Source organism: Mandrillus leucophaeus, unplaced genomic scaffold (genome assembly GCF_000951045.1).
Source record: "Mandrillus leucophaeus isolate KB7577 unplaced genomic scaffold, Mleu.le_1.0 Scaffold606, whole genome shotgun sequence".
NCBI lineage: Eukaryota > Metazoa > Chordata > Mammalia > Primates > Cercopithecidae > Mandrillus > Mandrillus leucophaeus.
Window position 1 is genome coordinate 318,879 of NW_012106542.1, and position 20,051 is coordinate 338,929.

At 34.2% G+C, this 20,051-nt stretch overlaps 1 protein-coding gene across 2 annotated transcripts in view; it reads left to right on the forward strand.

The window, feature by feature from the left end:
* The window catches only part of CDH12 (cadherin 12, type 2 (N-cadherin 2)), an 831,087-nt gene that overhangs the window by 314,551 nt on the left and 496,485 nt on the right, over nucleotides 1-20,051 (forward strand). Inside the window, exons 1-2 of one of the 2 annotated variants that reach the window (XM_011999874.1) lie at nucleotides 13,191-13,761; nucleotides 14,689-14,830. The gene's annotated coding sequence lies outside the window, so the exon portion shown is untranslated. Of the gene's footprint in view, nucleotides 1-13,190; nucleotides 13,762-14,684; nucleotides 14,831-20,051 lie in introns of those variants that run through there. The other variant, XM_011999873.1, reaches the window with a different exon arrangement.

Consider the following 20,051-nt stretch of genomic DNA (forward strand, 5'->3'; position numbering starts at 1 on the left):
CTCCAGGCAGAATTTCTTTTTATTCAAGGAAGCCTCAGCTCTGCTCTTAAAGCCTTTCAACTGATTGAATTGAGCCCACCTATTTATCTAGGATAATCTTCTTTATGTATAGCTAACTCATTATAGACTTCAATCACATCTGTAGAACACTTTCACAGCAAAATCTAGATTAATATTTGATTACATAGCTTGGGACTCTAGGTAGCCCAGTTGACCCATAAACAATCATGACCAGTTTGTTGTTGTTGTTGTTGTTGTTGTTGTTGTTTTGAGATGGAATTTCATTCTCTCTCCCATGCTGGAGTGCAGTGGCACAATCTTGGCTCACTGCAACCTCCGCCTCCTGGGTTTAAGCTATCCTCCTGCTTCAGCCTCCTAAGTAGTTGGGACTACAAGTGTGTGCCACTATGCCCAGCTAAATTTCATATTTTTAGTAGAGACAGGGTTTCACCATGTTGGCCAGGCTGGTCTTGAACTCATGACCTCAGGTGATTCACCTACCTGGGCCTCCCAAAGTGCTGGGATGACAGGCATGAACCACCATGCCCAGCCAATTTGGTTTTTTGAATCAACAAACAAAAGAATTTCCTTTCTTTCTAGTGTCAATATATCACAGTCTATCAAAGCCAGCACTTCCTTTTTTTCCATTGATTGATTAATCAATTAGGTATGTTCAAGTGTTAGATACATCCAGATGGAATATAAGCAAGTTCTTGGTAGCATTGCAGATGACCCCACTGTCACGATATTTTAGAAATGATCATTCATTTACATATTTTCATTTGAAGAGCAAAGTGGTTAGACACTAATAGCACAAGTGACATTATCCCTACGTATTTTATAACCTCATTTTAACATTGCTGTCAATCCAAAGTCAACACATACTTCATCTAGAGCTATTTATTGGTATTGAGAATCAGGGAAGTAAAGTAGTTTCAGGTCAAACACAAGGTGTTACATTCTTGCCTATTCTTTCTAGTTAATGCGGTATTCACCGACATTCAGAAAAAAGACCTCGAATGTGCTATGATATGGACAGGTAATGCCTATTAATTTGGCAAACTTTTATGGTTGGCCTGATTCTTAGGGTGAATCTGTTGTTTTTCATATGGACCCTAAATTCAAGCCTTCCCAAAGATCACTGCAATTCACATATCATAACCAAAACATGACAAATTGACACTTTCTTTTCCCTAGGTAATTTGGAAGAGTTCAAATAAGAGAAGAAAGAAAAGGTTATCCATTTATCTACAAAAATGTTTCATCAATAAACTTTTCTCTGAAAAACAGTAGGATTGTCTTAAAAATTTCAAAATAAAAAATATTCAAAGCTTGTGGCAAAGTTCTAAACATTTTTGTGATTTTTAATGTCATTTCAGTTGTATTAGCAATAATTGCTGACATTGTCTTCAATTCATCATTTATCCAGGGAGACTATGAAAGCCTGGAAAATTGGGAAGCACAAAATGACTTATTTCCCTATATATTTGAATACAAAACATTTTTCCAAAGCTTACATGCTTAGGTCCAATTCTTTCTGAGGAAAACACATGTTAATGAGCTATGCTAATGTATATTTATAATCTTAACATCCTTTCTACATCATTCTAAGAAAATATAATCACTAAAATTGTCACAAAGTCATCATTGTCTGGGAATATCACAGACAGAGGGTGCAACCGAATCATTATGGTAAAGATTTCAGTTATCTGAGTGGCCTTGGTCGATTTTTGGAAAAACTATAAGATATATTATGGCATTATTTCAACCCACAAATTTTAGCTATGGAGAAAAAAATGCTTAAATATAAATCAATTTTACTGTGAGTCATGATAAAGTTCTTTTTGAAAGGGTTTGCATTTGACAGGTATTTAACTGAAATAAATACATTAATATATATAAAGTTTAGAGATACACTTTTGGGAAAATATTTTATACTATTATATAATATATAATATAATATTTTATACATAAAATATTTATGCTTTGTTATACTACTTTTTATGTGTAAATCAAAACTTATGCAAGTTTTTTATACACAAAATGCAATTTAATTGAGCAAAAGAAATGTACTATTCAACTAATCACTGTTAAATTAAATTGATATTGCAGACAACTGACTCAAGTCAGTACTGCTATAGTTCAGAGTTGATAAATTGTGGCCCACGGGTCAAATACGACCGTTTGCCTGTTTTTGTATGACTCACAAAGATGTTACATATTTTAATAGTTACATTTTTAAAAACTAGATAAGTACATACATAGTATCCTCAAATCTGCCTTTTTGCCTCAAATTCTAAAACATTTTTACCTCATCCTTTAAGACTAAAGTTTCTCAACATCTGTAACAAAAGAACAGAACAACGGGGGATCCGTTTATCATTTTTAAAATTATGACCCAAGTGACCTCATGAAGGATGCACCTGCTTCTTTTCTGCCTGATGTCAGAATTTGTGTTTGTTCATATCATAATTTATGTTAGCCTCAATTTCTTTGTCAATAAAATGGACATAATATGATTTTTCTCACCTTAAGTACTACTTCCATTCTCAAAGGAAATAATTTGTGCAAAATCTCTTTGAAAAGTACATAACAGTATAAAAAGAACATATTATGGAATGAGTACCTGTACGACTTGACTTCAAAGAGCAGGATCTAGAGGAATTGCTGGTCTTCTGTTCCAGATAAACCACTCCCTAACACTTAATTTAAGGAAAATTGCCCTAAGATAATTAAGATTACTCTACCTAGAAAACTTTCTATTACTCACTGGTGTGCAAGAATTGAGGCTCTGCTAAGTAACTGTTGGCAGGATCCCTGTGTCCCCAATTATTTCCTACCTGCCTCTCTTCTGGAAATCTGCCTCTATTGCTCAGTGACAGTGATACATTTTCTGACAATGCCTGGTTTCTTCTAGAATGGCTTTCTTATGGGATTAACCTTCTTTGTGGCTCAATTGCCTTGATAATACTCAACCCTGACCATGCTCTATTCGTTGGGCACCATGTTGTTTATCACCAGGATGTTGTCTCTCGGCCCAGCTATCATAGGTACAGCAGCTTTTCACAATCCTCTCCTACACTAATGAGGCTGCCATCTTCTGGCTTAATGTGCTCCCCAATATTCTGAGAATTCTGAGGAGCAACTGCATGGAGGCTTAGGTGGACCAATCTTCCTCTAGATTAGAACTGATCTCCTGTCATAAGAATGCCCCAAATCCTGTATGCATTTTGTAAATCTCACTTGTGTAACAGCAACAGTGGGGGTGTCTAATGTACAACTTAACCGTAAAATATTTTTACCAGACGTTCCCATCATCGATTAGGTCAGTGACTTAATGGTTCAGCCCCTTCCTAGGCTTGTATCATCTGCGAACCAAACCAGCAAAAATTCCTGATAAGGTTGACCCTTTTAGACTAAATCAAACACATCTTTTTCTTAGGGTGTGATCAACCTGATTCTTCTTGATGTCTTCTATATGCCCAAGAGATTATGCCACCTCTCATTATAGAGCAACTTAACAGACTCCTTGACTTCAGCCAGCTTCAGGATTCATTTGTGTCCCTGAGTCATTCATGCTTGCTACCAAACTGCAGACCTGCCTAGCATTAAGGATGAATCCCCAGAACATCAGCACTTTAACACATCTGTTGCTTCGAAGCAGCCTATTTCCCTAACTCTTCCAAAATACACTGAACTAAGTAGATGATTCTGAGGGCAGTCTTTATAGAGAACCTTAGCTAAGACATCCATATAATGATATGTCAACCTTCAATTCAGAACAGCTTGAATTTTTCTCTCAAGTTGCTCCTTTAAAAGCAATCCATGGCCGGGCGCGGTGGCTCAAGCCTGTAATCCCAGCACTTTGGGAGGCCGAGGCGGGCGGATCACAAGGTCAGGAGATCGAGACCATCCTGGCGAACACGGTGAAACCCCGTCTCTACTAAAAAATACAAAAAAACTAGCCGGGCGAGGTGGCGGGCGCCTGTAGTCCCAGCTACTCGGGAGGCCGAGGCAGGAGAATGGCGTAAACCCGGGAGGCAGAGCTTGCAGTGAGCTGAGATCCGGCCACTGCACTCCAGCCTGGGCGACAGAGCAAGACTCTGTCTCAAAAAAAAAAAAAAAAAAAAAGTAATCCATGTTCATCAGAAAAAAAATATTCATATTAAATATAAATATTGGAGATGAAACAAAAGTTTGCACTGTAATAATTCTTGAATAATTAGAACTACTTCATATTAGTTACAAAGGGTTACTCTTGTTCTTACTGGAATTTTTATGCATTTAAATTATTACTAACTCATCTTGCTTTACAGTGAGTTCCTTAATTATCTATTTTTTTCTTAAAGCTAGTAAAAGCAGAGTATAGCAAATTAGTTTTACCACAATCCATCATCCTACAACAAACTGAAAGTATGTTTGTCCTGTCATTAATATAATAAATTATATGCTTTAATTATAAATGAATATGTAAATTATGAAATATTAATTTTGTCGAGAAATGTTTATTAAAAATATATGATTTTGATATTTTCATATCCATAACAGAGTTTAGAATGTGTAAAAAAGTAACAATTTTAGAAAACAAAAAAAATCTCATTAAGTGAGGAAGAGTACAAATTCAGTGAGATTGAAAAGCATTCAATTAAATTGAAAAGTTGGCTTGTCATTATAAAATACGGCAACATCAAAAGGCACCTCAAACTGACTAGTGTTTTCTGCCAGAAATCAAGAACCTAATTCTTGGCCTTTAGAGAAGAAACATAATTCCATGAGATAAAGATAAATGGTCCTTGCTTTGTAGCTCCTTTGAGAGAATTTTACTAAATGAAAATAGTTCTGGTGTGGTAAATTGTGATCGCTTTTCATATTCCTAAGCAGAGCAGAAGCATCTGGAAATCCAATTCCCCAAAGATTTTTTTTTTTCTGTGCTGCTTTTAAACAGAATAGTAAAATGATGAAGCAGAGAAACACCTGTCATTTATAGAAAGCCAATACTTTATTCAATAGGGCACTATACCATTTACTCAGCTAATATTTACTAAGTGACTATTTTATATCCAGTACTTACACATTAAACATTGTTAGAGCCATCAAATAGTATAGGTCCCTGTACTTAAACACATGTTGGAGTTTGGGAAGAAGTCAGGCAAGCCTCAAGAATAAAAACTGAGAGACTGAAAAATTATATTCTGATAACAATTAAAGTAAAAAGACCAGCTTTCATCTTTGAAATTGTAGGAAATCACTTTACAGGCAGATCAAGGAGAATTTTGAATTATACACAAGAAATTTACATTTTTATCCAATAAGCAACTGGGGACTATTGAAGTTTCTTTTGATCAAATGAGTGACATATCAATTATTAAAGCTTTACAATAAATAATATATCTTTAGATGTTGTTCTTGACCACCATCAATAGGACATGGGGGATGGGGGTAGCAGCTGCTGGAATCAATTTAAGATGTTATTGGCCAGCTAACCTCTTTGTGAAGTCTGCAATAAAATAATATCAACATTTTATATTACTAGCGGGAGCGTGAAAGCAGCCCAAGTTCATAAATCTAGTAGATTCTACAAGACTAAATTCTCAAGGTACATGCCATTAGGTCACTTAGGGTCAAAGCAAAATAAAACATCATGTGATAAAGATATTGTGGATATGTTTCGTAAAAGAAGAAAGAAATCAGTTTTTATCTTTATCATTTATACAACACTGACACATTTACAGATAGAATAATACAATGTCTAGGACCTGCTTCAAAATTATCTAAGGGAAGGTCAGTGGACAAAGTGAGAGAATATAGACGAACCACAACTGGCCAAGAATAGCTAAATGATGAAGTTGGGTGACGAGAACGTACGTGTCTATTAATACTGTTTCCTCTAGTTTTTGTATTTGAAATTTTGTAGTAAAATTTTGAATACACAGATTAAAAGCTAAACAAAATAAAATAATCCTTTTGTCTATTTCTACTCCAAAGCCCAACGTGAATGCCAGATTCAATCCCTTTAATACAAAGACCCTCTAAATACATTGAACAGTAAAAAGCAGATCATACAAAAGCATGGGAGGCATTTTGCCCAGCAGTAAAATATGTGTATATGTGTGTGTGTGTGTGTGTATATATTATATATGCACTATGTATACATGTATATATGTGTATGTATATATTATATATACATACATACATGTATGTATTACATGTATGTATATATACACATATATGTGTGTGTGTGTGTGCGTGTGTATATATATATATTTGACTAAGGTGTCTTCTAGAGCCATAATTCTATACAGTAGATGTCCTGTTTCTCTCTGGGATTGCAATCAGTTTTCTTGGTCTGTACCCGTCTTTGATTGAAAGGATGAAGTGGGAATGAGAATACAGCTCATATCGCTGGTCAGCCCTAAGGCATTGGTACTGTACTATTTCTGTTCATGCAACCACCAATGACATTTGAAATTCATCTGTGAGAGAATCAGTACCCACTTTGAATGAAGTCATGTATCTTTTTAATTTACAATATTTAAACCTGAATTTTACGTAGTTATCTACATTTTATCCTCCTCTTCTTTCATATATATAAACATATATACAAAGCAGAAAGGCACTGGAATTAGAAGAGATAAATTAAAGAAAGATTATCCCTTCTATTCATTTTCCCAAGCTTACACTTCTTATAAATAAGGAAGAAATGATGACTCAACCACCAAAATGATAATGCCAATCAAGAAAAAAAAAATTTAGTTTCTCACGATGAATAATGTTCCTTTAAAAATGTGTATTACAAACAGGCTTATGTTGGGATGTAATCTCCTTTTTTTATAAAAATAATGTGAAAACTTTTATATGTCAAAAATTTATTTCTAAAATATGTTGATGGATGCATTGGTTTATGGGACTTTCATACTTACGTCTAATCAATAAAATGCATTAGTGTTTTCAGTTTCTCACTATTATTAACAATGATGCAATGCACAATATTTTCTCAATAACACTGTAGAATCACCCAATTTATGCAATTTATGTACATGCACACACACATATGCATGCATAAACACTTGCCATTGTATTACAAATGTCAATGTTGCTCTCCTGAGATATAGCACTATATATGTCCATCAGCACTTTGTTATTATATTTTTAACATTCCTTCTAAAAACATATAGTATCATTTTTTACATTTTCAGTAGAAACATCCTCATGGATTCATGATATAAACAATGGTGATATATGGTAAGCCTGCATCCAATTGGACATAATCATTACAATTAAAATAAAGTTTTATTTGGGGGTAAACATAGTTTATATATTGTCCATTTTAACTAAAAATTATAGCTGGTATAATTATAGCTGGTAGCTCATTTGTGAGTTACCTTCTTAGTGTTGTGTATCCACTATCTCATTTAATCTTACTACTCCATCTGCACTAATTCATTTCATACTATTTTATCACCTTTTTTCATCTGAGAAAACTCAAGCAAATGTGAAGCATCTAGCCCAAGGACTCATAGAAGACCTTTGTTGGTGTGTTGTTGCAATCCTAGACAGTGAACTACCCAAATCTCTGATATTTTTACCATTATTTTACCATTATTACAAAAACTGGAATCTATACATTTGATGTACATAAGGTAGTAAAGGTGTTATTTCACACTGCTCACCAACAGTCTGGTGTATGTTAAAACCCTGTATTACTGCAGAGAGTTTAAATTATTTTAATAAGGGAAATAAAATCAGCAAGGCAGATAGCAGTCACCTATTCCTTATGATGTGGCAGCAAATTATTGACTTTTGCAGAGAGTGGAAAAAAGCAAGTTGACATGAGAGGAAACTGGGTATTACAGTCAGTATAACTGAGAGGAGAATGAAGCATGGTATTCAGAGGTTAATAGAGTCACCGTGAAATCCAAAGAAAAAGTTCAATTTCATAAATAAGTACATAATAAGAAGAGGAAGATCCGTTTAGAGCCACTCTGTAACAATATGATCTTTATGATGTTATAGAAGGTATTTTCATCTTAATGCCTGTCAAATGCATTTAGAGGTTGAGAAAGCCCCATAATTTTTCATAATTTACTGTCACCTGCAGTGTCATAGATGCTGAAGATAGGCTAGAGTAGTATTTCCATACACATTATGGAGAAGTTAAGAACAAATGGACAGTGATATATGTGTGTCAAAAAGTAATTAAGCATTTCACAGCCATCATTGTTTGATTTGAAATGGCACTTTATTTCCCTATATAAAATTTTACTGAACTATTATCTGGATAGATACTAGGACATTAAGTTTAAAGTTGTCTTAAAATATGATTGAATGGGAAATGCTCTATACAATTTAAGAAACTGTTAGAAATATAAAGTAGGTAATTTTATTCCATCTGCAATGTGTTTTTTTTAGAAAATAGAAATCAGAATTTAAGGCATATAGATTGTTATTATGAATATAATATGTTATTAACAATTTAGTTGTGATTCTGTTTTTTTTTTTTTTTTTAAGAAATGAGGAAGATGGGAGGGTTTGGTGCAACTTTATTGAGGCATAATTTAAATACAATGAACTGCACATATTTAAAGTGCAAATTAGATGGGTTTTGACACATATATACACCTGTGAAGCCACCATCATAATCAAGATACTGAACATTTCCATTGTCCCAAGGATTTTCTTGTGACCTCTGCAATTTCTAATTCCAACTTCATTCACCTCGAAGCACTTACCTGTTTTCTGTCATTACAGATAAATTCCCATATTTTTAAATTCTACAGAAAAGTAATTATATATTAGTAATGTATTTGTTTTTGGCTTGTTTTATATCAGCATAACCATTTTGTGGTCCAGTTGTTGAGTGCACTACTAGTTGGCTACTTTTGATTGCCAAGAAGTATTCCATTCTATGAATGTACCAGTTCATTCACTCACCTGTTGATGGACATTTCTTTCCCCAGTTTGGAGCCATTGTGACTAAGCAGTCATTTGTGTCTAATTGTTTGAATGGAAATATGTTTCTTTTTCTTCGGAGTGAATACTTCAGAATGAGATGGCTGCATCACATGATAGGCATACGTTTAACTTTTTGAAAAACTACCACAATGTATTTTAGAGTGATTGCATCCTTTTATATTCCCATGAACAGTGTATGAGGGTTATAGGTTTTTCACATCATTGTCGACACTTGACGTAATGAGAGTTTTTTTTTCTTTTTGATTTTAACTATTCTAATAGGTATTTAGTGTAGAAATAACTTGTTAAATAATTAAATATATAGCTAAATAGTTATTAATAAGAAAATCTAAATGAGAATTTTCATCATCCAAAATTTTTTTAGTGAACAGGAAATTCATCTGATACTAGTTCTCCCATTAGTGCTTCCAGATCTTTCCACATTCCACTCTACCCTACCACTGCCTTTCTGACTCTCCAAAAGGGTAAACCTATCTACTCAATAAGGAAATAAACATTTTTTTCCATTGAGCAATATTATTCATTAATATTATTTTATATGTCCATTTGTTTAATGACATTTTAAAATCATTGCTAAAAATGTGTTTGGTTTGGGATTTATATGCATAATTCTAGTCATTACTAATTTTTAGTGTCTTTTAGTGAATTTAATAGAAATTGAGTTTAATATTCTTAAAATTTTACATCTTATTTATTTAATTTTACTTGAATTTCATAGTCATACCTGAAAGACACAAAACAGAGTAAATTAGAGCTAGTAAGAAAGGTCTAAAATGCAAAGCAATTATGTCTACAAAAGCCATTTCTTTTCTTTTAATTATGCACTGTGCTTTTTTGTTATTTTAAAATAATTGCCTACGAAATTGGAAATGTGCTTTTAAAAACACAAAATATATTAATATTATATGTCCATTCTTTATGCTCTCCACTTTTAAGATAACTCTCAATCATTTTAATTAAATTACCTTTATTTTAATTTTACCGATCAGGACAATAAAGAGGATGGCTAACATCCATTCTAGTTGCAATAAAACAGCCATGACCTTTTAAAGAAACACGTTACAATTATTTTAAAACATTTAAAGGATATTCCTGACCTTAGCAATTTTTTTTTTTTAATCTACTCCATGTACAATTTCAAATCAATAACTTCTGGCTGATTTTTTAGTTACTTGAACTATGAAATCAACACATCCTTGTTATAATGTTATTTATAGTACAAAATAAATTGTTTGGGACACTGAAGGGTGTGAGAAGGGAGAAAACATGTATTTGCAGACAATAATTCCTTCTTAATTGCTTGATCATTTCTGAATTAGGTAGAAATAACATCACAAATTATTAGTCAAATAGATAATATATTTTCATAACTGACTGAAATCCTAGAGATAATGTAGTTTAATTTCCTCAAATTTTCCAATGAAATTATTAAATAAAAGCTTTTTAAATGTCTTTGGGTTAGAAAGCTACTTACTGCTAGAATTTTGACTATGGTCTAAGTTTTTTGATATCCAGTTTAGCTTTCTTTTTTCTAAAATTTCATCATATTTTAAACTCGTGAGTATATGTGCGTGAAACTGGAATCAAAAATAAAATTTTCTGTTGAAGGCTGGTGAATTTAGTCATTCAGCCTCCATGATTTAGACATAAGCAGAAATATGTATAATACATGAGAATCTGTTAGCATTCAGCAAACCTCTGTGTGATAGTATTAGCTTGATGCTGCTGCTGCAAGATCAATTTGTTATTAGTTAGGTGGCTTATTTATGTATATATATTTATATATATTTTAAATAATGGTAATTTTTCAAGATCTGTTCTGATAAACCACCACAAACAGTGGTAGGGAGGTAACAGCTGAATCTACATTTGTATACAGAAGCAAGATTCTATTTGTGTAAGAATCATAAGACTAATATTTGGAAAATATCTTCATATATCCCAAATTTAAATAATAATAGCCAAGATCAGGAAAAGTCTGTAGGAAATCTAAGGGTTGTTATTCCAGTATATATAAATCACAAGTTCCCTCTCAGCTCAGAGGCGTTTTTTCTTCAGTAAATCACAATCACAATTTACACTGTTTGGGACAAACCTAAGTAAATGAAGAAAGAGTGACTTCTGTTTATATATCCACTTAAGATCCTTTTTGCCAACAAGATGACTCAGATAAACATATTTGTTCGACGTAGTGGGGAGCAATAGGACTTATCTGAAAAGGAAGACATTAGGTTTTCCACTATCGAACACCAAAGGATAATCACTTACTCTTTTTATTTCTCATCACTAAAATATGAGAAAAATACTGAGAGTAACCTATTTCACAGGATTCCCATAAGAATCAAATGAGAGAATAAGTTCTTGGCAAAGTTTAAATGTTGCATTAGTTTGTGTTATCATCATTTATTTTTAGATGGAACGTTTATTAAACATCTTAAAAGACTGGTCACAATGCTTCTCTGTAAAGTTATGGATGCGTCTGAGAATTTCAAAGAACCATATGAAATGATGGGATTCACATGACTTTTAAGAAACCTGTAGACAAAGCATGAACAAACCAGAGATAAACTTTTTAGCTCCATAGTACATTTGAGTTTTGCTATTACATTATGCCACTTGGAGAACTAGGATAGTAAAAATCATCATAATTTTGGCCTAATATATTTTTGTGAATATTCTTGAGACATTCATATACTTAGAGTGGAGCTATTTTCTTGTTTTAAAAAGCAATCATTATTGTATTTAAGTGGGAGAGCAAATGAATTGCAGAAGGGATTTTTAAAAATTTGAAATTGAGTAATTTGTGCTAATGGAATTATTTATTTGGAAGCTCTGGATTGAATCTATTTTTTAGCCTAAAGATTTTTTTGTGAATTTTATTTTTCTGCTAAATCATACATAACTTTTAATAGCAGAACTGTTGCAATACAATACTTTATTAGTTATAAAATGGTTTTTAAATATGCAAAAATGATGTTTGTGAGTCATAAAAACTAGGCAATTTGCCCATTCTGTTGGAAGTAGGGGTTTTGATCAGTTTTAACATTTGGGAACTTCCAAATATTTGTTAACTTTATAGTTACAGTAACCTGAATTTTAGTTGTGGGATTTATTCTGTACTGGCTATGCAACTGTGGTAAATTTGGTTAACTTCTCAGAGCCCTAACTTAATTAATTAAAAAAATAAAATATTATAATGCCTGCTTAACCGAATTGGATTAAGGCATTCATGGATAGCTACAGCTGAAGTTCATGCCAGTCACCTGCCTCATAGCAAGCATGTCATAGACAGTACCCGTTATTTTCATGTGACTACAGTCTCCCCTCACTCCTCCAACAAAATGGTCTTATTTTGCTTTGTTCTTCATGTGTGTAGTTTCACATAAAATCAATTAGTGCTCCAACATAGGTTTAAAAAAAAGAAAAAAAACTACTAAAGAGTCATCGTACTCTCTTTGGAAACCATTCAGAGATTTGAAAGACCCCTGGATTTTATGAGAAAAGAGAGACTGATTATTTGGAAGTGTCATCAGTGCAACCTCATGGAGTTAGAGTTTCCAGATAGCACCGATCTACTATGGCACAAAGTTTTGTGTGTACCTGTTTTAGTTGGTGATGATGATTGTGGGTTGGCAGGGTTCAGAAAAATAAGCACTGTCTTAATGTTTTAATAAGTTTTTAAAATAGTTCACTATTTAAGATCCTCAGAATGGGACTTAGGCCAATATGAGAGACGGAATGCTTTAATTGCATGACCAACTACACATTAGAGCCCTGGAATCTACCCCACTGTTATTTACAAGTACTGTGTTAAAGACTAACTGGGACCCCCTCAGGAGAAATTAGCAGTTACATTTTCTTATTTTTACAATTTATGCTCAAGGTGCATTTACTTCGATTTAAGCAGCCTCTTTTCTACTGTAACACTCTCATGCCAGTCTAAAATTGGATAATGGGTTTCCTGCTTAATAGCAGCAAAAATTGTACTCCCTCTCCTGAAGTGGTTGACTGGGTTTCTTCACATTCAGCTGTCACCCTCCACCAGCTGAGGGAGCAAGAGACCTCTGCATGGGAGGTTACAGCCCCACCTCCTCCTGGGGCTTCTTCAGGGCCATCTCCGTTTTCAGAGTAGGATGAATACCTGCCTTAGTAACAGCAACTCAGTTACCCTGAAGTTTCACTTTGTCCGAAAAGTTTCACCAAGAGCTTGTATTTTAATGAGATACTTTAAAAATATATTTGGGAATGTATAAGGCAAACGGATTCTCTATTATTTATGCTTAGTGCATTCGCCTACTGAAATTTGAGGGTTTTCTCAGAGAGATATATATAAATATCACAATGTAGATATAGCTCTCTCTCTTCCCCTCTCTCACACACGCCAGCACACGCACCCACACACACACACGCACACACACACGCACACACACACATCAAGGGAACGCCATATGTCCCAAGTGAGACCTACTTGGAAAAAAACAGAAGTGCTGAACATATCACTCAGGATCATTGTGAGAGGACAGTCGTCAGCTTTCTCTCTGGCAATGAGAATTTTCTCACCCTCAAGACATGCAAATGACTTTTTTCATCTGTTCTTTTTATGTTATTTGCATAATTTTCTCCTGCAAAAGTGAGAGCTGTCAAAAATTAACCATTTGGGGATTTGGCATTCAGTTATGTGACCTTTTCCAGAGAATTAGATCTCTTCAGGGAACTAGGAACTTGATGAGGAAGTGCTGAGAAGGTGGTCAGTGGCAGAAAGAGCGGATGACGGATGGGGACCAGCAGGTTGGTAACGGCACATAACTACGTTTAAAAAGTTGTTTGATATTTTGGATCCTCTCATATGCTTGCTTGTTTTTGTTTTAATAAATCAGTATTCCAACAGATAATCAAAGAGATGATTCGGTTAGATGTAATGTTGTACTCTCCTACGTTACTCTGGTTAATGGTACAATGCAAACATTTTTTGCAAGTGTAATGCTAATTGAAAATGCCGTTTGGAAAACTACACGAGCAAGGCTCTGTTCACGGCGTGGCTTGAGTGTTGTGTCTGTAGCAATCTGCCAAATATGCTTATTTAGTATGAATACTTCCTTTTTATAAATTCAGAGAGTTGCACTCTGGAGGGCTGTAATAAACCTTTAAATTCATTTTACTTCGACAAAGGTTGAAGTATGTAGCAGGCGAGGAGCAGAGACAAGTGCAGCTTTCTCTTTGATCACATCGCTTTAAACATTTTTTCAGCTTTAAGCTTGTCGTAACAATCAGCTGTATCAGTCTATTAATTGTTTCACTGTACCTAATATCTCACACGAAGGCACCTTGAAAAACAGCAGGAGAGAGCACATTTGTTTAAGTCCTGCGATGGCTAGCACGGCGGCTAATCCCCTTGCAAATTATAATCATAGTTGTAGTTCATCCATTAGGCTGGAAAAGACAAGATTCCCAAGTGGCCTTGGTGCCTTTTCCAGTTTCCAGGAGACCCACCAACCCTCGGCGTGTGTTGCCTGCGCACCCGGAGCGTTCTTGCTAATCAGGTCAATGATTAGCGCCTGGCTCCAGGGACCTGCCAGGAGTCTATCACAGCAGTTAGGGAGCCTCCAAACGGAGCACGCTCACGGAGAATCTCCCGTTCAGAAACATCGCTTAGTCCTCATTTACTCACTGGGAACCTCGGAGGATTTCAGCTGATCTTTTTCTCTCCTTAGACAGTGAGGAGCTCAACCTAACACGGAAAAGGAGCACAGGATGCAGCTACTTGAAGGGTGTTGATTGAAAACTTCGATCTCCCCACCCCATTCACGGTTGATTTGACGGATTTCTCACCTCGTTCACAGAGAAAATTTCAATTAAGGTAAGTGCTGCTTTATCTGGGTGACTGAATGGCACTGAATTTCTGCATTGAAAGTTCTAACTGACTAAACTGACATTCTGCACTGCAGCAAGTGACTATTTGTGTCAGGAAAAGCTTAGTTTATAAGCAAGTGTCCTAGAGTGAAAACTGCGTTGGAGATAATGATATCTCAGGGCAGTTTCTTTTGATACATATTCATTCTGCCTTGTATTAAGAGAAAAGAAAAGGGAACATGAAAAGATAGTTAATTTCTCATTTTACCTTTTAAATAATCTATTTGGAGGATTGTGCCTTGCCAAGGTAAATTGATTTTGATTGAAGTAGTTTGTTGATATCATATAGTAAAATCTGAGTCTGAAGCCTTCAAAGTTAAATCAGATGGAAAGAAAATTTGCAAATGAGAGTTGAGATTTTGTGCAGCTTTCTACTTTAGCAATATTCCTGAGCTCCCTTTTGGTTTAAGGATTTAGGACTAAATCCCTGAATATTTTAGTAGTATCCGTGTGGACCTTAAAACTTAAATGTTATAGTTTCTGTTGCAAGTATTAAGAAAAATGAACCTAGAAGACTTATTATACCATTCATATAATTTATAGTTCTTATTCAAGAGAAGTGGATTTCTTTTATGAGATGAATTAATAAAAAAGAAAACAAAGGAAAATTAAGTGCTTTCTAAAATGCTTGTTTTTGAAAGAATTCTTCAATAAGAGATTAAAGTTATGTGTTTATAAAAAATTCTTTTTTATATTTCATTTCATTTTTATTGTTAAGATATAATGAACTGAAGTTAAGCTTGCATTTTCTATATCATTTAGGGCAATTATCCAGGTAATTCAGATTAAACCACTCCATATGAATTCTTTTATACCCATTTTCTCTTAAGTTTGTTAAAAATATCTAGAAAGATATGGTAAGCAACGTTTTTTCCAAAGTTTAATTACCTGAACTTTTTCTTTTCTACCTTACCTAGCTCATTAACTATAGCCTGATGGTTTTACTCCACATTATGATAAATTTCTATGTAATTAAGAGTAATAAAATAATTATATCACTATAATTATGTGATTTATTAGTCTGCACTCTAAATACTGAAGAATAGCAATCACTTACCTTGATATTGTATGACATACTATAAAAGTTTTCAAATAATGAAATAAACATTATTTAAAATATCGCATATTATAATACTGAAACAAATTGATTTTTAACAATTAATTTCTATTGTTAAAGCAAAATGTGAATATCTAGCTGCTTTGTATAAAGATTTATAATGGTATCTCAAATGTGCTTTTTAGAGTGAGCACTCGTATTTCCTGAAGTGCTGACTCCCCTTTTCTTCTATGGATCTCTTGAGACGGGACATTTCATAAAGATGTTAGAACATTTTCTAATAATTGAGTATCATTCTGAAATTCTCTGGAGAGCTTTTCCGTCTGATGTTGATGTTACTGCTTCTTCCAGAGGAGTAAACCATTTTCAAGGTTCCCAAAGGCTGATGTGTACTTGGTTACCAGTATGTTTGTAGCTAAAGCCTGAAGACATTTATCTACTTCTCTTGTTCTGAGACTTCTATCTCTTTTCCCTGGGGAGATTATTTCTCAATAGAATTAAAGATAATTGAGAGAAGAATGTGTTGACTACAGTGACTCTCACTGGGTCTTTGGCTTCTTATTTTCTTTTAAGCAAACTTGATAAACAGAAAGAGGCAACATTAACCAAACAGGGGCACACACTTGCTACTAGTGAACTTGCATGTCGCTGAAAACATTTCTGTCCTTGTGCCAACTTCAGAATTGATGGCAGCATCAGACCCAATGAACTTTTTATTGGACGTATTGACCACTGAAGTGTCTGACCAGAGTACGTCCATCGAAGGTTGTGTTTACTGTCTAATGAAATACCTACGTTTAAAAATTGAGGGAATTGCAGTTCTCGTTCAAAACATAACAAATCCCCAATACACAAGTTTACCTACATAACAAACCACCATAGGTACCCCTGAACTTAAAATAGAAATTTAATTTAAAAAAAAATAAAAATACAATTGATTAAAGGAGTTTTACCGTTATCATAGTTGTCTGAATTTGCAATATACTGATAAGAGGATAGAGAAAATCTTGGGTTCAATTGAGAATTAGTAGCAATTTATTTTACTTAGCATTTGCCTCCTTAATCTATATTGAATTCCATTTTTCATTTGATTGAAGGTAGTTTATTTCTTCTGTGAGATTGGAAAACATCTTATAGGATAACCTCACTTAGAACAGGAAGTCTCAAAATTTAAATAAACTAATCTTTTAAAACTTTACAAAACTTGCTTCAAGTTCTATAACTTGCTCCTCAGTAAGTAATATGTTCAATAAGACACTAGAGATAGGCAGTATCTGATCTAGCTCATATGCTTCCTCAATTCAGCTGAGTTATAAACTTTTTATATATGAATAAATGATAAATATAAAAACATATGAAAGTTGAAATGTTAACATGATGTTATTTGCCCTCATTTTCCAGAAGAAAAGCTGGAATCTGAGAGAGCATACGTAACTGGGCCAAGGGCACACAGTAATGAACCTATGATTCAAACTCAGATCTGGCTGTGTTTAAAGCTCATACACTTTATACTATACCTTTTTGTAACCTCATATATGGTGACTGTTTCCAGCATTTGACACAATACTCATGAATATTGTAAGACTATTTTTAAGATAGTACAAAGTAATCATATTACCTTTAGGACAGGTTAACTCTTGTCGTACACAAAATAAATGATTTTGTAAATTCCATCACCACCAGTATTGGAAACCAGCATGTACTTTGTTCTTTTAGTTTCTGAAAGAGGTTAGTGTGCAAGTCTTTGCTTCCAGCTGATTCTGATTACTACTGACAGAAAAAGCACTCTACTGTAAGCGAAGTCTCTACTGAAATTTAGTATTTGTAACATATACGTCTTTCCAAGAGAGGTTGACACACTCTCAGGATAAAATAAAATGTAGAGCTATAAATTCAATGTTAAATGTATTGAAATGACATTAAAAGGAAGTTAAGGGGAACTCACGTTAATAGTGAAAGATATTCACAATATTAGAAAAGGTAGAGACACTAACTGTTGGAATTGAATGTTGGAAGTGGACTTTAGAAAAAACAGACTTACATATTCAGGAGTCTATTTGCTCTGCTGACTTTATGTAAACTTTCCCATATGTACACAGAGGTTTGGTGTAGCTAATCATGTTGATATTGTGGTAATATTTTTCAATTAATATTTGATCTAATCCTGTGACAAGAAGGGAGAGATGTTATAAGATTAGAGGTGACCTGGAAAATTTAATATGATTAGCTGTCATGTCCAAGGATGTGCTAAGATGGTAACTAGAAGTTAGGTTGCATGGTTATAAAATATGATAATTTATTGTGTTCCAACATGTTCCCAAATCTGGAAAGAGATGACATTGTACCAGATGCTGTAAATAACAGGTTCCACAATGACTAGAAATACGATCAAGGCATATATATGTATAATCTCTAACAACCAACCAGCATACTTTCAATTCTCGAGGTTTTTGGAAAATGACTGGCTTATCCTAATCTTACCCTATAAGAGTAACAGAAAAAACAAAACATATGTACACATTACCTTCTGTATTACTATTCCAAAAGAATGAGCATGATCTGTAAAGAACAATATTGCAGAAGAGCTTGTAATGGTGAAAGTTCACAATGCATAAGTGTTTCCACCAAGAAAATATGACCATGTGTCCAGGCTTTACTGGCCACAGTAGGTTTGATGAGAAATGAATGTGCTAAGGTCTAAGACTGCCCTCTCTAGACTGGCCAGTGGTCACCATGTGGCCTTCCAGGAGAACCATGCCAATAAAAATGTTCTGTGTGAAATAACAAATATTTGACTTGGTTATCTTACATATGAAATACCATGTGGAGCCTCAGCAGTTAGTGGCCAGGAAAAGAAGCTGAGAAACATAGAAAGGACAGTCTTGGAAATCATGAATAAGCTGCAGTAATGAGGCCAGTAGAAAGGAAAGAAAAGAGGTTAATTGCCTTAGGTCAGTAAGAACAGACACATTTTCTAACTTACCCCAATAGCTAAGCACAAGAAGAGAAGAGTGCTTCTTGGAGGAGGTACTGTGTTATCCTGGGTCGACATCCTGTATGGTATTCCAGGCATACCATGCAGTGGTGAGACTTTTCCCCATTTTTCACATTCATATTTTTCTCTGTAGTTTTAGTCCTGTTAATCCATTCAAATTGAAGACATCTATTTCCCTTACAAACGAAAATATTACAACTAACTCAGTATCTTACATGTTCATAGTTTCTGGTAGACAATGGATGGGGCAGTAATGCTTAGTTGCTGTATATGTTCTAGGTTCAACTACCTGGTTCAAATCCAACTGAGGGCATTTGCTAGCTCTGTGGCCGTGGACAAGTCAGTTAAGTTGTCTAAACTTTGTTTTTATGTTATTTAAAATTGAGCCGATCACAGTACCTATCCCATTGGAGTGTTCTGAGAAATAAAGGAGGTAATTGATATATCTGCAATTGCTCAGGTCCTCAGAAAATGATAGTTACTATGATAAATAGGGAGCTTTATTATTAACTGTCACCTTACCTATAAAGTAGAAAAATCAGAGATCTCCTCTCTCCTTAGCAACAGTGAACACTTGGATCTTGCCAAAGCTCCAGGAACCATTTCATAACACTGTGTTTATATAAGTACATTTGAATTTTGGAACATACTTTTTTGGGGGTCCTATTGGATTTACACAGATGAAATGGATGTTTCTTAAGAGAATGTAACTTAAGAGCCATTTTAGAGAAACCATCCTATTTGTCATGAGGACTAAATTAACAACTGAATTCTTTGACTCTTTCTTACCTATGTTGAAAGGAATTGAACAAGTCTTGAAAAAGAAGTTCCATCTGACCACTGGTAGTCGACAATCTAACTTGGTATCACAGGGGCAAGAAAAATAGCCCATGATTTGTTTTTGTAAATAGAGTTTGGTTGGAATACAGCCACAGCTATTCATTTCCATCTTGTCAATGGCTGACTGAATGCCACAAAGCTGGAGTTGAATGGTAGAGCAGAAAAAGATTGTAGAGCCTGCAAAGCTAAAAATATTGTCTATTTTGTCTTTCATAGAAAAAGTTTGCTGACTGCTTGTTTAGAAGAGAAACATTCTTCTTGCATGATTTTTTTTTT